Source organism: Triticum aestivum, chromosome 3A (genome assembly GCF_018294505.1).
Source record: "Triticum aestivum cultivar Chinese Spring chromosome 3A, IWGSC CS RefSeq v2.1, whole genome shotgun sequence".
Classification (NCBI taxonomy): domain Eukaryota; kingdom Viridiplantae; phylum Streptophyta; class Magnoliopsida; order Poales; family Poaceae; genus Triticum; species Triticum aestivum.
The window spans coordinates 330,737,243-330,755,739 of NC_057800.1; positions in this window are offsets into that span (position 1 = coordinate 330,737,243).

The following is an 18,497-nucleotide window of genomic DNA, read 5'->3' on the forward strand; positions in this document are numbered from 1 at the left end:
AATTGGGTGATTCTTTTTTTGTTGGAAACTAGATTTCGTGCACTTTCCAACCCAATTGGAATCACCTTCAAATTCGTCCGGAGCGTTGAGTTGTGGACGAAACAATCTGATACTGCAGCAGAATCCGAGTCAAACTACAAGTCCAAAGGTGTTACATCACCTCCACTTGGGCCCATTGGCCTTGTACGACCTAGATTTAGTTTTAGGCTGCCTTGGGACGTCCTCCCACCTCCTTGGCCGCCACCCCTTGCTCCTATATAAGTAGATCAATCTAGTAGCTTTTCCTTGGGATTTGTTTAGTTAAAAGTTAGCCATTGCAACTTCGTGTACTTCGTTTGTGTCCAACGACCAGACCAAGACCGTTTACGGATCCCCACCTTTATCAATACTTCATATATACTCGCAATATTCAGATTGCTTTTATCATATTCTTGCTTGTTCTTCGATTGCTTGCAGGAATAGACCTTCGTGGTCAGGTTGATTGTGCTCCGGCGTGGTCAATAACCTCTCGGAGTTGGTTTAGCGATTGCTAAGGCGCAACGTCGTGCACGTTTGTAGTCGGATCGTCAAATTCGTCTCCACCAAATCGATAGTTATCATCTCATCGAAAGATCGGGACACCCCGCCTCTATCAACCTCCTAATCCAATTCCACTAGCATCACATTCAAGCTCAAAAGTCTTATTAAAATCAGGAAGTTGGAGTAAAGGAGCATGTGTCAACTTATCTTTCAATACCGTGAAGGCTTCTTCCTGTGCGGTACCCCAAAGAAAAGGCACATCTTTCTTTGTAAGCTCATTAAGAGGTGCAGCAATGGTGCTGAAATCTCTCACAAAACGCCTATAGAATCCAGCGAGGCCAAGAAAACTCCTCACTTGTGTGACCGTTTTGGGTTGCGGCCAACTCTCAATAGCTTCAATCTTGGCTTTATCAACTTCAATTCCCTGTGGAGTAACAACATAGCCAAGAAAAGATACTCGGTCGGTGCAAAAGGTGCACTTCCCAAGGTTACCAAACAAACGTGCATCACGTAGAGCAATAAAAACAGCACGTAAATGTTCCAAATGTTCTTCCAAAGATCTGCTATAAATTAATATGTCATCAAAGTAAACTACCACAAATCGTCCAATGAAAGCACGTAAAACTTCGTTCATTAATCTCATGAAAGTACTAGGTGCATTAGTTAACCCAAAAGGCATGACTAACCACTCATATAATCCAAACTTAGTTTTAAATGCTGTTTTCCATTCATCTCCCAATTTCATACGAATTTGATGGTAGCCACTACGCAAATCAACTTTGGAGAATATTGTAGAACCACTCAATTCATCAAGCATATCATCTAGCCTAGGAATAGGATGACGATAACGAATAGTAATATTATTAATGCCTCTACAATCAACACACATACGTGATGTACCATCCTTTTTCGGCACTAGAATAATAGGAACAGCACAAGGACTAAGGGATTCGCGTATATAACCTTTGTCGAGAAGCTCTTGTACTTGGCGCATAATCTCCTTCGTCTCCTCTGGATTGGTACGGTATGGTGCACGGTTTGGCAGTGAAGCACCGGGAATTAAGTCAATCTGATGCTCAATCCCTCGAATAGGCGGTAATCCCGCTGGCACATCTTGTGGAAAGACGTCAGCGAACTCCTGCAAAATGTTAGTGACAGCAGGAGGCAAAGAGGAAGGCACGTCCTCGAATGAAAATAATGCCTCTTTGCACACAAAAGCATAACAAACAGATTTGCTGAAATCTAGCTCATCAATATCAGATTTGGTGGCAAATAAACATGCACTTTTCAATTTAATTTCAGAAGCAACACTAGATGGTTTATTGTTAGGCTTCATTTGTTGCTCAAATTCTTTTGCCACAATCTGATTTTCACTCTTATTCGTCTCCTGTTTTGCTTTATTAGCTCTATTAATATCATCTTTCAAAATGGAATCAGGAGTCATAGGAAGCAAAGTAATATTTTTATCCTTATGAACAAGAGTATAGTGATTGTTTCTACCATGGTGTACAGAATTTTTATCAAATTGCCATGGTCTACCAAGTAATAAGGAACATGCTTGCATAGGTACCACATCACAATCAACATAATCAGCATATGTAGAGATACTAAAATGCACACGAACAGTACGTGTTACCTTAACCTTGCCGCTGTTGTTGAACCATTGGATGTAGTAAGGATGTGGATGTGGTCTTGTGGTGAGAGAAAGCTTCTTGATAGAGGCAAAGGTGTCCCGTCTTTCGATGAGATAGTGGATTTCGCTTTGGTGGAAGTCGACTTTGACGATCCGACTACGAACGTGCGAGGACGTCGCGCCTTAGCAATCGCTAAACCAACTCCGAGAGGTTATTGACCACGCCGGAGCACGATCAACCTGACCACGAGGGTCTGTTTCCTGCGAGCAAACGAAGAACAAGCAAGAAACTGAGATTGCAATCTGGATATTGCGAATATAAGATGAAAGCTTTATTGATCAAGGTGGGGTTCTGTGACGCCTTTGTCTGGTCGTTGAACACAAACGAAGTACGCGAAGTTGCAGCTATGGCGAACTTTAATCTAAACAAAACCCAAAGTCTAAACGATGCCCTAAGGGCTGTATATATGGAGGAAGAGGGGGGAATTTCGTGGCCCTTGGTGGAGGGGTCCGAAATCAACCCTATCTCTTGTTTCCCCACACATACGGACTCTAAAAATAGCCTACACTTATGTATTTCGAAATTACATGGGCCTGGCCCAATAATAAGGTGACGCAGCACCTAAAATAGCCTCGGGACGAAATTTATGAAGTGGCATCTTGTATATTTCGTCCAAGGCTTCATGCACCCATTATGGTGGCTTCAAAGTCCTGAAATCATCACTTGTAACTCCGTTCTTGTTCCCCTTGCGCATGCCATCATCTCCATGCTTGTTCTTGCTCCAATGTTCATCCTTCTCCAAGCTAGGCCCTTCATTTGTAAGCAAAACAAATGTATCCAATTTAGGCAGCATCATATTCTCATGAATATTAGAATCATTACCAAGAAATGAAAGTACCTGGTAATTTAGTTGGCGTGCACGAGCTCTAGTAATTGGTCCAGTATGTATAGCAGCAGGGGCTGTGGGTGTAACAATTGTATTGATGTCCTCATCAAAAACGGTCACACAAGTGAGGAGTTTTCTTGGCCTCGCTGGATTCTATAGGCGTTTTGTGAGAGATTTCAGCACCATTGCTGCACCTCTCAATGAGCTTACAAAGAAAGATGTGCCTTTTCTTTGGGGTACTGCACAGGAAGAAGCTTTCACGGTATTGAAAGATAAGTTGACACATGCTCCTTTACTCCTACTTCCTGATTTTAATAAGACTTTTGAGCTTGAATGTGATGCTAGTGGAATTGGATTAGGAGGTGTGTTATTACAAGATGGCAAATCTGTTGCATACTTTTCTGAAAAATTGAGTGGGCCTAGTCTGAATTATTCTACCTATGATAAAGAATTATATGCTCTTGTTCGGACTTTAGAAACATGGCAACATTATTTATGGCCCAAAGAATTTGTTATACATTCTGATCATGAATCTTTGAAACATATTAAAAGTCAAGCTAAACTGAATCGTAGACATGCTAAATGGGTTGAATTCATTGAGACTTTCCCTTATGTCATTAAACACAAGAAGGGAAAAGAAAATGTTATTGCTGATGCATTGTCTCGTCGCTATACTATGCTTTCACAACTTGACTTCAAAATATTTGGTTTGGAGACCATCAAAGATCAATATGTGCATGATGCTGATTTTAAAGATGTAATGCAGAATTGTAAAGAAGGAAGAATGTGGCACAAGTTTGTCGTTAACGATGGATTTGTGTTTCGTGCTAACAAGCTATGCATTCCAGCTAGCTCCGTTCGTCTTTTGTTGTTGCAGGAGGCGCATGGAGGAGGATTAATGGGACACTTTGGCGTGAAGAAGACGGAGGACGTACTTGCTACACATTTCTTTTGGCCAAAGATGAGACGGGATGTTGAGCGTTTTATTGCTCGATGCACTACATGTCAAAAAGCTAAGTCACGACTCAATCCTCATGGTTTATATATGCCTTTGACTGTACCTAGTGTTCCTTGGGAGGATATATCTATGGACTTTGTTTTAGGTTTACCTCGAACAAAGAAGGGGAGGGATAGCATATTTGTTGTCGTGGATAGATTCTCGAAAATGGCACACTTTATACCATGTCATAAAAGCGATGATGCTGTTAATGTTGCTGATTTGTTCTTTCGTGAAATTATTCGCTTGCATGGTGTGCCAAATACTATTGTTTCAGATCGTGATACTAAATTTCTTAGCCACTTTTGGAGATGTTTATGGGCTAAGTTGGGGACTAAACTGCTTTTTAGTACTACTTGTCAGCCCCAAACTGATGGACAAACTGAAGTAGTCAATAGAACGTTGTCTACTATGCTTAGGGCTGTTTTGAAGAATAATAAGAAAATGTGGGAGGAATGCTTGCCTCATATTGAATTTGCTTATAATCGTTCATTGCATTCTACTACTAAGATGTGCCCTTTTGAAGTTGTGTATGGTTTCCTACCTCGTGCACCTATTGATTTGTTGCCTCTTCCATCTTCGGAGAAGGTTAATTTTGATGCTAAACAACGTGCTGAATTGATTTTAAAAATACATGAGTTAACTAAGGAAAACATTGAGCGTATGAATGCTAAATATAAACTTGCTGGAGATAAGGGTAGAAAACATGTTGTGTTTGCACCTGGAGATCTTGTTTGGTTACATTTGCGTAAGGATAGATTTCCTGATTTGCGCAAATCAAAGCTAATGCCACGTGCTGATGGTCCCTTTAAGGTGTTAGAGAAAATAAATGATAATGCATATAAACTTGAGCTGCCTGCAGAATTTGGGGTTAGTCCCACTTTTAACATTGCAGATTTGAAGCCTTATTTGGGTGAGGAAGATGGACTTCCGTCGAGGACGACTTCATTTCAAGAAGGGGAGGATGATGAGGACATCAATACAATTGTTACACCCACAGCCCCTGCTGCTATACATACTGGACCAATTACTAGAGCTCGTGCACGCCAACTAAATTACCAGGTACTTTCGTTTCTTGGTAATGATTCTAATGTTCATGAGAATATGATGCTGCCTAAATTGGATACATTTGTTTTGCTTACAAATGAAGGGCCTAGCTTGGAGAAGGATGAACATTGGAGCAAGAACAAGCATGGATATGATGGCATGCGCAAGGGGAACAAGAACGGAGTTACAAGTGATGATTTCAGGACTTTGAAGCCACCATAATGGGTGCATGAAGCCTTGGACGAAATATACAAGATGCCACTTCATAAATTTCGTCCCGAGGCTATTTTAGGTGCTGCGTCACCTTATTATTGGGCCAGGCCCATGTAATTTCGAAATACATAAGTATAGGCTATTTTTAGAGTCCGTATGTGTGGGGAAACAAGAGATAGGGTTGATTTCGGACTCCTCCACCAAGGGCCACGAAATTCCCCCCCTCTTCCTCCATATATACAGCCCTTAGGGCATCGTTTAGACTTTGGGTTTTGTTTAGATTAAAAGTTCGCCATAGCTGCAACTTCGCGTACTTCGTTTGTGTTCAACGACCAGACAAAGGCGTCACAGAACCCCACCTTGATCAATAAAGCTTTCATCTTATATTCGCAATATCCAGATTGCAATCTTAGTTTCTTGCTTGTTCTTCGTTTGCTCGCAGGAAACAGACCCTCGTGGTCAGGTTGATCGTGCTCCGGCGTGGTCAATAACCTCTCGGAGTTGGTTTAGCGATTGCTAAGGCGCGACGTCCTCGCACGTTCGTAGTCGGATCGTCAAAGTCGACTTCCACCAAAGCAAAATCCACCATCTCATCGAAAGACGGGACACCTTGGCCTCTATCAGGGTGTCGCTTACGGCCCCAAACGATGTGTACAGGGTTCCCGAGCCCACCAACCGGGTGCCACTCGGTACACCGGGCCACGTGTGCCTAGTCTGTCCCAAGCCCACCCTGCCGGGTGCCACTTGGTAGAAAAATAGCACTACCTACAAACACCAGAAACTAGTTGCGACTCCTGGACAGAGACCAAGTTGGTTAATAAGTCGAGAGGGGTCGAGTTACCGGAACCCAATGTGTGGTAGTATCGAGTCATTGGACAACATACACAGAACTCAGTACTTAAGGACGGTTCCAGTGGGACAACCCACCATGTACTCCTACATGGCCTCTCACCGCTACCTTTACCAAATCGTGTTCACACACTTCACTCTCAGCATCAGAACATATCGTGACACTCCAATTCATTCCCAATGAATCAGACCTGACACAACTCTAAGCAATAGCAGGCATAGCATGGTAGGAACACATCAGTGGCTTCAATCAACTCCTACACATGCTAGTGGGTTTCAACTATTTACTGTGGCAAAAACAGGTCATGCAGAGGAATGGGTTCAACTACCGCAGCACAAAGTAGCAGATGAATCGTTGTTGTCCTAATGCAATAACTGAGAGCAGGAGCGAGAGAGTAGGGTTTTATCGAAATGAACAAGGGGGGGTTGCTTGCCTGGTAAAACAACAAGGGAGGCACTGCTTCACAGACAGGTACTCTGGAACGTCTCCGGAGCAGGACCTATCGAGAAGGAACGGTGCCGGCAATCAAAACACAATCATATGCAACAATATGATGCATGAACATGGCATGTAGATGTGATGCTGTTTGAGCTAATGCAACTAGTATTCAATTGGTTTGAAGTCCATTTGAACCAAAGGTTCAAATGCATTTCTAAATTAGGTCTCTTATATATGCCATAATGTGTTTTCTCATATTCAGCATGTATACGTTGGTTTTTCATGCATGAGACTAGTACAGATGGAAAGGTTGCATTTTTCTGATAATTTTTCATATATAAATTATTTCAATCTGAGCTACGGTTGAATTTCTATGAATTTTTGAAGTTTAAATCAATTTCTGGAATTTTCCTGATTTAATTAAATCCAGAATTTATATACTGCGTCAGCATGACGTCATCATTACATCAGCGGTCAACGCGGCTGTCCAGGTCAAACCTGACGTGTGGGACCCACACGTCAGTGACACTGGGGTTAACAGGGTTAATTAAAAGGTTAGGGGGGGGTCGGGCCCACTGGTCAGCGTCAGGGGGGGGGGTTAGTCAACGGTGATTAGCACTAAGCTAATCACCTGACGGGCCGGCCCCACCTGGCAGGACTCAGGCGACGGGGGCTCGTCGCCGGCGACCTCTGGACGCGGCGGAGTCCGCGCCACAGGCCACGGGGACGGCGTCTGAGAGCACCGGGGCGTAGCCCGGGCTCTCGCGCATCTGATAGGGTAGGTGGAGGGAGCGGGGACGGCCGGAGCTCGCCGGAGCGAAGCTCGGGGCGGCGGCCGGAGTTCGGCCGCGAGCGGGATCGGGCTGCGGGGCACGGGGAGGCTACCTGAGGGGCCCGGCGGCACCCTCGTGGCACCAGGAGCGCGAAGGGGGGCTTGGTTTGGGCGGAGGCGGGCCGAGACGGCGGCGGCGACATGGACGGCGGCGAGGGGCTTCGGCCGTGGCGGGGAGCGGCGCTACGGCACGGGAACAGGAGGGAGAAGAGAGGGGAACGGCGGCGGAGCTCACCGCGGATCCAGCGAGCGCGAGGACGAGGTCGGGGATGCCCGGGAGCTCCCGAATTGACGGCGAGTACCCACGGCGGCCGGAGGCGAGGATGGCGACGGCGATGGCTCCACGGGATGCCCCGTCTTGCTTGGCTCGACGAAGAGGTAGAGGGGGTCGCGGCGGAGCTCGGGGGCTCTACGGAGGGGCGAGGGGACGGCGGGGAGCGCGTCGGTGACGAGCTGCGGCGGCGGCAGTGCTTCGGGTGAGAGGGAGAGAGAGCAGGGGGAGAGGAGGAGGGCGAGGGAGAGTGAGAGCGGTGCGGGCAGCTGCGTGGCGATGTTCCGGACGTCCAGGCGTCGAGGGGGAGGACAGGCAGGCAGGTGCCGTGGCGGCACGGCGGTGCGCACGCGCCGGCCACACGCCCCTGGCCTCCTGGCGCGAGGAGGGGGACGACTGGCGCTAGCCAGTCGGCTGGGCCGGCCAGCTGGGCCGCACAGGGGGGGGAGGCCCAGGTAAGCCCCTCCTTCTGTTATTTTTGTTTTTCTATTTTTTTCTGACATTTGTTTGATTTAATAAATATATTAAATCATTTAATTTTATTATGCCAATTTTTGCAGGAGCTGGATATATTATTCCAGAGCTCTTTTATAAATGGCATAATTTTTGGACCATATTTCATATATATAGAAATATATTTCCAATGCAAATATTTATCGAATTAATCCAAATGGCCAGAATAAATGTCCATGAGCTCCTAAAAATATTGTTTTGATTTTTATCTCTGTCCAATATTTTCAGAGGGCAACATGAGCATTTTCTTGGACCCTTTTGGAGAAATTTTTATTTGGGTCATTTTCAAAAATGATTCTGAGGGTTCCACCAATCCTCATTTCAAATTTAAATGAAATTTAAATATGATGCACAAATAGCTAGCTAGCCTAAGTCATACCAGACTAGGGATGTGACAACTTTGTTTTAGGTTTACCTCGAACAAAGAAGGGGAGGGATAGCATATTTGTTGTCATGGATAGATTCTCGAAAATGGCACACTTTATACCATGTCATAAAAGCGATGATGCTGTTAATGTTGCTGATTTGTTCTTTCGTGAAATTATTCGCTTGCATGGTGTGCCAAATACTATTGTTTCAGATCGTGATACTAAATTTCTTAGCCACTTTTGGAGATGTTTATGGGCTAAGTTGGGGACTAAACTGCTTTTTAGTACTACTTGTCACCCCCAAACTGATGGACAAACTGAAGTAGTCAATAGAACGTTGTCTACTATGCTTAGGGCTGTTTTGAAGAATAATAAGAAAATGTGGGAGGAATGCTTGCCTCATATTGAATTTGCTTATAATCGTTCATTGCATTCTACTACTAAGATGTGCCCTTTTGAAGTTGTGTATGGTTTCCTACCTCGTGCACCTATTGATTTCTTGCCTCTTTCATCTTCGGAGAAGGTTAATTTTGATGCTAAACAACGTGCTGAATTGATTTTAAAAATGCATGAGTTAACTAAGGAAAACATTGAGCGTATGAATGCTAAATATAAACTTGCTGGAGATAAGGGTAGAAAACATGTTGTGTTTGCACCTGGAGATCTTGTTTGGTTACATTTGCGTAAGGATAGATTTCCTGATTTGCGCAAATCAAAGCTAATGCCACGTGCTGATGGTCCCTTTAAGGTGTTAGAGAAAATAAATGATAATGCATATAAACTTGAGCTGCCTGCAGAATTTGGGGTTAGTCCCACTTTTAACATTGCAGATTTGAAGCCTTATTTGGGTGAGGAAGATGGACTTCCGTCGAGGACGACTTCATTTCAAGAAGGGGAGGTTGATGAGGACATCAATACAATTGTTACACCCACAGCCCCTGCTGCTATACATACTGGACCAATTACTAGAGCTCGTGCACGCCAACTAAATTACCAGGTACTTTCGTTTCTTGGTAATGATTCTAATGTTCATGAGAATATGATGCTGCCTAAATTGGATACATTTGTTTTGCTTACAAATGAAGGGCCTAGCTTGGAGAAGGATGAACATTGGAGCAAGAACAAGCATGGAGATGATGGCATGCGCAAGGGGAACAAGAACGGAGTTACAAGTGATGATTTCAGGACTTTGAAGCCACCATAATGGGTGCATGAAGCCTTGGACGAAATATACAAGATGCCACTTCATAAATTTCGTCCCGAGGCTATTTTAGGTGCTGCGTCACCTTATTATTGGGCCAGGTCCATGTAATTTCGAAATACATAAGTATATGCTATTTTTAGAGTCCGTATGTGTGGGGAAACAAGAGATAGGGTTGATTTCGGACCCCTCCACCAAGGGCCACGAAATTCCCCCCCTCTTCCTCCATATATACAGCCCTTAGGGCATCGTTTAGACTTTGGGTTTTGTTTAGATTAAAAGTTCGCCATAGCTGCAACTTCGCGTACTTCGTTTGTGTTCAACGACCAGACAAAGGCGTCACAGAACCCCACCTTGATCAATAAAGCTTTCATCTTATATTCGCAATATCCAGATTGCAATCTCAGTTTCTTGCTTGTTCTTCGTTTGCTCGCAGGAAACAGACCCTCGTGGTCAGGTTGATCGTGCTCCGGCGTGGTCAATAACCTCTCGGAGTTGGTTTAGCGATTGCTAAGGCGCGACGTCCTTGCACGTTCGTAGTCGGATCGTCAAAGTCGACTTCCACCAAAGCGATATCCATCATCTCATCGAAAGACGGGACACCTTTGCCTCTATCAACAACGACGACAAATAATATCACTTGTGTGCCCTGTTGATGCCATGGAAGAAGAAGAACGCTGTGCAGGCCCCGCAGGTGCGCTCTTGGCAGATAATGGTGGTTGTGCCTGTTTTCTTGAATCACGGCTGGAGGTGGCACCGGATGGAGGTGCTGGTGCAGTTGAAGTAGAAGATGCACGTGGTGTCCATGATGAAGGTCGGCCTGCAGAAAAGTTAGTTCGCCCCAATGCTTGTCGATCCTGCACTTCACGTTCAGCTTTACAAGCAAGATGGAATAAACGAGTGATATTAGTATACTCCTTATAGTCTAAAATGGTCTGAATCTCTCTATTTAATCCACCTAGAAAACGTGCAAGCATAGCTTCATTCTCCTCAACAATACCACATCTAATCATGCCAGTTTGTAATTCCTGATAATATTCTTCTACAGAATTTTTCCCTTGTCTTAAACGCTGCAATTTTTGAAGCAATTCACGTTGATAATATGGTGGAACCCAACGCGTACGCATAGCAGTTTTCAAAGCAGCCCAAGTAGTTGGAATAGGATATAATCTACAATGTTCAGACCACCATACACATGCAAAACTAGTGAAAGCACAAACAGCAGCAGCAACTCGTATCTCCTCAGGATATTGTAAACATGTAAATCGTTGTTCAGTTTCTAACTCCCAAGTAAGATATATATCAGGAACATATCTACCCTCAAATGGTGGAATATTCAATTTCAGTTTAGGAATATGGACATCATCTCGTACCTGAGGTGGTGGTGCAGGCCTACCATTACGAATATATACCTGAGGTCGACCTGCTGGTGGTGGTACAGGTGGCTGCACATAGTGTTGATTTTGATCAACCTCATCCTCATAATCTCCCACATAATCATCCTCCTCCACATCAGCAGCAGGAGCCACAGAAGTATCAACAGCAGCACCAACAGTTTGGCCAAACGCAAGAGGAACACGGCTTGCTCGGCGGAGGTCTGCTTCGCGACGTGGAGGTAGTCGTTGTTGTTGTTGTTGGAGAGGTGCGTTAGGTGCAGCGGGTGGTGGTGGTGGAAGACGCGCGAGCAATTCATTAAACTTGTTATCGAGCTTTGTTTCGAACGTCTTCTCAAGGCCAGTGATCTTCTCCATGGCCTCTTCAAAATTGTTCAGCACATCTTGCACCTGTTTAGTCATCATTTGCTGAAACTTATCATGAAGCTCCTTGTTCGATAAATTCTCCCAGTCAATCTCGTCGGCTTGTGATCCTGGCATGGTTAGCAGCAATAGAAACACACAAGAATATGATCCTACAGACTACGAACAAGTGGTGGTGGTGGGTGTCACAAATCCGTCAAGCAAAACTCAAATTCTTACCAGTTCTTACCCAGCAACAGGCGGTGATCGGCAACCGTTGTAGTCAAAACTCTCAAAGCTTGGATAGAGCGATTACCAGGGAGAGTCAAACGCACGACGTAGATGTATGTGGAGCTGGGAAGGCTTATAATATGGTAGCAAAAAGGGTCAGCAATAATCAATTCAGAGATGCAAAGTTGAATAAACGCTCAACGACGGTACTGTGCTGGTCCTAGGCTAGACTGTGCTAGAGACACGAGCCTAGAACACCAACAAAATCACGGCGCGGCACGTAAACAAGGGAGGAGCACACTCTGAAATTTTTTTCTCTTTTTTTTGCTCTTTTTTTCCTGTTTTTTTTGCTCCGCAACAAATTTTTTTCGAAAAAGTCTACAAATGGTCTAAAAACTGCCTAGCCAGAATTTTCCAGACTTAGTTTTTTTTTGAAATTGGAACTATTTTTCTTCTGCGGATGGCTCGGAAGTTGGGGAGTCCTTCTCTGTCACGACTCGGAGTGTCGCGTGATCTGGAAATCGAGAACAATGCAACAATTACTGGACTCGGACTAGGACTGGTGGCGGAGATGAATCTGGTGGAACTCGGACTGGTGGCGGAGATGAATCTGGTGGAACACGGATAGGTGGCGGATATATGTTGCAGGTGAACTCGGATTGGCGTGATGGCGGCGGATATGTGGTGGCGTATATGGATTCGGATTGGCGGTGAATATGTGGTGGTGGTATAGGGCAACAGCGACGATGATGATGCGGTGGTGATATATGGCAGCGGCGACGTGACAACCTGTGAACAGAACTCGAAACTCTAAAAGACTAGACGCTAAGACCAGCAACTGGACACGACGATGCAACCACAAATTCAACAAAGCAAATACAGAAAAGATTATGCAAGGCTCAGTGATAGAGGCAAAGGTGTCCCATCTTTCGATGAGATGATGGATATCGCTTTGGTGGAAGTCGACTTTGACGATCCGACTACGAACGTGTGAGGACGTCGCGCCTTAGCAATCGCTAAACCAACTCCGAGAAGTTATTGACCACGCCGGAGCACGATCAACCTGACCACGAGGGTCTGTTTCCTGCGAGCAAACGAAGAACAAGCAAGAAACTAAGAGTGCAATCTGGATATTGCGAATATAAGATGAAAGCTTTATTGATCAAGGTGGGGTTCTGTGACGCCTTTGTCTGGTCGTTGAACACAAACGAAGTACGCGAAGTTGCAGCTATGGCGAACTTTTAATCTAAACAAAACCCAAAGTCTAAACGATGCCCTAAGGGCTGTATATATGGAGGAAGAGGGGGGGAATTTCGTGGCCCTTGGTGGAGGGGTCCGAAATCAACCCTATCTCTTGTTTCCCCACACATACGGACTCTAAAAATAGCCTATACTTATGTATTTCGAAATTACATGGGCCTGGCCCAATAATAAGGTAACGCAGCACCTAAAATAGCCTCGGGACGAAATTTATGAAGTGGCGTCTTGTATATTTCGTCCAAGGCTTCATGCACCCATTATGGTGGCTTCAACGTCCTGAAATCATCACTTGTAACTCCGTTCTTGTTTCCCTTGCGCATGCCATCATCTCCATGCTTGTTCTTGCTCCAATGTTCATCCTTCTCCAAGCTAGGCCCTTCATTTGTAAGCAAAACAAATGTATCCAATTTAGGCAGCATCATATTCTCATGAACATTAGAATCATTACCAAGAAACGAAAGTACCTGGTAATTTAGTTGGCGTGCACGAGCTCTAGTAATTGGTCCAGTATGTATAGCAGCAGGGGCTGTGGGTGTAACAATTGTATTGATGTCCTCATCAAATAGCCTATACTTATGTATTTCGAAATTACATGGGCCTGGCCCAATAATAAGGTGACGCAGCACCTAAAATAGCCTCGGGACGAAATTTATGAAGTGGCGTCTTGTATATTTCGTCCAAGGCTTCATGCACCCATTATGGTGGCTTCAAAGTCCTGAAATCATCACTTGTAACTCCGTTCTTGTTTCCCTTGCGCATGCCATCATCTCCATGCTTGTTCTTGCTCCAATGTTCATCCTTCTCCAAGCTAGGCCCTTCATTTGTAAGCAAAACAAATGTATCCAATTTAGGCAGCATCATATTCTCATGAACATTAGAATCATTACCAAGAAACGAAAGTACCTGGTAATTTAGTTGGCGTGCACGAGCTCTAGTAATTGGTCCAGTATGTATAGCAGCAGGGGCTGTGGGTGTAACAATTGTATTGATGTCCTCATCAATACTATAAGCCTTCCCAGCTCCACATACATCTACGTCGTGTGTTTGACTCTCCCTGGTAATCGCTCTATCCAAGCTTTGAGAGTTTTTGACTACAACGGTTGCCGATCACCGCCTGCTGCTGGGTAAGAACTGGTAAGAATTTGAGATTTGCTTGACGGATTTGTGATACACCACCACCACTTCTTAGTAGTCTGTAGGATCATATTCTTGTGTGTTTCTATTGCTGCTAACCATGCCAGGATCACAAGCCGACGAGATTGACTGGGAGAATTTATCGAACAAGGAGCTTCATGATAAGTTTCAGCAAATGATGACTGAACAGGTGCAAGATGTGCTGAACAATTTTGAAGAGGCCATGGAGAAGATCACTGGCCTTGAGAAGACGTTCGAAACAAAGCTCGATAACAAGTTTAATGAATTGCTCGCGCGTCTTCCACCACCACCACCCGCTGCACCTAACGCACCTCTCCAACAACAACAACAACGACTACCTCCACGTCGTGAAACAGACCTCCGCCGAGCAAGCCGTGTTCCTCTTGCGTTTGGCCAAACTGTTGGTGCTGCTGTTGATACTTCTGTGGCTCCTGCTGCTGATGCGGAGGAGGATGATTATGTGGGAGATTATGAGGATGAGGTTGATCAAAATCAGCACTACGTGCAGCCACCTGTACCACCACCAGCAGGTCGACCTCAGGTATATATTCGTAATGGTAGGCCTGCACCACCACCTCAGGTACGAGATGATGTCCATATTCCTAAACTGAAATTGAATATTCCACCATTTGAGGGTAGATATGTTCCTGATATATATCTTACTTGGGAGTTAGAAACTGAACAACGATTTACATGTTTACAATATCCTGAGGAGAGACGAGTTGCTGCTGCTGTTTGTGCTTTCACTAGTTTTGCATGTGTATGGTGGTCTGAACATTGTAGATTATATCCTATTCCAACTACTTGGGCTGCTTTGAAAACTGCTAAGCGTACGCGTTGGGTTCCACCATATTATCAACGTGAATTGCTTCAAAAATTGCAGCGTTTAAGACAAGGGAAAAATTCTGTAGAAGAATATTATCAGGAATTACAAACTGGCATGATTAGATGTGGTATTGTTGAGGAGAATGAAGCTATGCTTGCACGTTTTCTGGGTGGATTAAATAGAGAGATTCACACCATTCTAGACTATAAGGAGTATACTAATATCACTCGTTTATTCCATCTTGCTTGTAAAGCTGAACGTGAAGTGCAGGATCGACAAGCATTGGGGCGAACTAACTTTTCTGCAGGCCGACCTTCATCATGGACACCACGTGCTTCTTCTACTTCAACTGCACCAGCACCTCCATCCGGTGCCACCTCCAGCCGTGATACAAGAAAACAGGCACAACCACCATTATCTGCCAAGTACGCACCTGCGGGGCCTGCACAGCGTTCTTCTTCTTCCATGGCATCAACAGGGCACACAAGTGATATTATTTGTCGTCGTTGTAAGGGAGGAGGTCATTATGCGAGAGAATGCAAATCTCCGCGTGTGATGATTGCTACCGCGGATGGTGGATATGAGTCTGCTAGTGACTATGATGAGGAGACTTTGCCTCTTATTACACGTCAAGAACATGGTGGAGATGATTCTGATCATGAGACGCAATATATGGCTCCTGAAGACGCTGACAGGTATGAATGTTTAGTTGCTCAACGTGTTTTGAGTGTGCAGATCACACAAGCTGAGCAAAATCAGAGGCACAATTTGTTCCATACCAAGGGAGTTGTGAAGGAATGTTCTGTGCGCGTCATCATAGACGGAGGGAGCTGCAACAACTTGGCTAGCATGGAGACGGTGGAGAAGCTTTCTCTCACCACAAGACCACATCCACATCCTTACTACATCCAATGGTTCAACAACAGCGGCAAGGTTAAGGTAACACGTATTGTTCGTGTGCATTTTAGTATCTCTACATATGTTGATTATGTTGATTGTGATGTGGTACCTATGCAAGCATGTTCCTTATTACTTGGTAGACCATGGCAATTTGATAAAAATTTTGTACACCATGGTAGAAACAATCACTATACTCTTGTTCATAAGGATAAAAATATTACTTTGCTTCCTATGACTCCTGATTCCATTTTGAAAGATGATATTAATAGAGCTAATAAAGCAAAACAGGAGATGAATAAGAGTGAAAATCAGATTGTGGCAAAAGAATTTGAGCAACAAATGAAGCCTAATAATAAACCATCTAGTGTTGCTTCTGAAATTAAATTGAAAAGTGCATGTTTATTTGCCACCAAATCTGATATTGATGAGCTAGATTTCAGCAAATCTGTTTGCTATGCTTTTGTGTGCAAAGAGGCATTATTTTCATTTGAGGACGTGCCTTCCTCTTTGCCTCCTGCTGTCACTAACATTTTGCAGGAGTTCGCTGACGTCTTTCCACAAGACGTGCCACCGGGATTACCGCCTATTCGAGGGATTGAGCATCAGATTGACTTAATTTCCGGTGCTTCACTGCCAAACCGTGCACCATACCGTATGATGAGGACATGACTACCTTGGATATGACCAAAAATATTGCATATATGCATATTTGTCAGGTGATTTCTAGTGCAAACTATTCAATAATCTATTTATGTTATCCAGAACAAAAATACTTCACACACTTTTGTGTTTTGTCTAATTGCAGGTGTATGGGACATCTGTACAATCCACATATGAAGATAAGGAAGAAAGAGATGTTTATTTGATGTCCAAAAAGTTCTCTCACGTCACTTTTGGCCCAAGAGAAGATAGAGTCCAAGTCTCTCACGTTCTGGATTCAGATTCGGATTGCACAGACATACCTGACTCAAAACGCACACAAGTTTTTCATACGGACTCCGAATTGGGTGATTCTTTTTTTGTTGGAAACTAGATTTCGTGCACTTTCCAACCCAATTGGAATCACCTTCAAATTCGTCCGGAGCGTTGAGTTGTGGACGAAACAATCTGATGCTGCAGCAGGATCTAAGTCAAACTACAAGTCCAAAGGTGTTACATCACCTCCACTTGGGCCCATGAGCCTTGTACGACCTAGGGTTAGTTTTAGGCTGCCTTGGGACGTCCTCCCACCTCCTTGGCCGCCACCCCTTGCTCCTATATAAGTAGATCCATCTAGTAGCTTTTTTCTTGGGATTTGTTTAGTTAAAAGTTAGCCAACACAACTTCGTGTACTTCGTTTGTGTCCAACGACCAGACCAAGACCGCTTACGGATCCCCACCATTATCAATACCTCATATATATTTGCAATATTCAGATTGCTTTATCATATTCTTGCTCGTTCTTCGATTGCTTGCAGGAATAGACCTTCGTGGTCAGGCTGACCGTGCTTCCGGCATCGTCAGTAACCTCAGGAGATTGGTTTAGCGATTGCTAAGGCGCAACGTCGTGCACGTTTGTAGTCGGATCGTCAAAGTCGTCTCCACCAAATCGATAGTTATCATCTCATCGAAAGATCGGGACACCCTCGCCTCTATCAAGTGGTATCAGTTTTCATGTTGCTCAGTGAGTTTTTGCAGTTTTTCATGGTTTAGATCGCATCTGTCATTCATACCTACAGTCCATGAAAAAGCCATAAAAAAGTTAGATCTGTTCATCATTTATCCAAGCCAGTCTGAGCCTTTGCAATTTTCTATTCATTGCTTGCATAGTTGAATTATCGGTTGCATCGTCGTGTTAGTTGCTGGTCACGCCGCCGCTGCATCATTATCCCTTCCGCTGTCCACCATCCCATCCATTAATTTCCACCACGTGCTACGCACTGTTCATTGTCATAATCATAGTTGAGGTCATTCACATCTTCGCCTGATCCAATCTGCATCTTATCTAGTTTGTCTTGGAAAGAGGTAGAAAAAAAAGATAGAGGAAAAAAAAGAGAGGAAAAAAAAGAAAAAGAGAGAGAAGAAAAAGAAAAAAAAGCGTGAGAAAAAAAAAGAGAAGAAAAAAAAATCGGATCTATCTAGAATCAATCTCGTACCTGAATTCGGATTGGAATCTGTTTTGCGCACTGTTCAGTAAAACAGGTGTATCTTCCTCATACGAAGTCCGTTTTGGCTCCGTGAGTACTCAAATTGAAGATAGCGACGAGCCGCATCTAAATAGTTGCAGAAGCAAGTTCAATATTTGACACCTCAAAATCGGCTTCTAAATAGGTCTTTTTGCCCTCCGAAGTTCGTGAACACAGCTTATTCCAATTTTTTAGGCCAGTTTTAGAATTCTTTGACTCCTCATATCAACTCGGAATTGAGTGATTCTTTTTGCATTGGAAAGCTTGAGTTAGTAGCATTCTTTGAAAGAATTTATCAGAAAATTGTCTCAAACTTTTCAAGAGGAAAGTTGGAGAGAGAGTTGTTGTATATCCTGCTTGGCAGTTGTTTTTCATCATTATCTTCACTGCCGTTGTGATCTTCACTTATATCTTGCTGTCAAGAGCTACTCAGTATCCTTCATTGATGCTAGTTG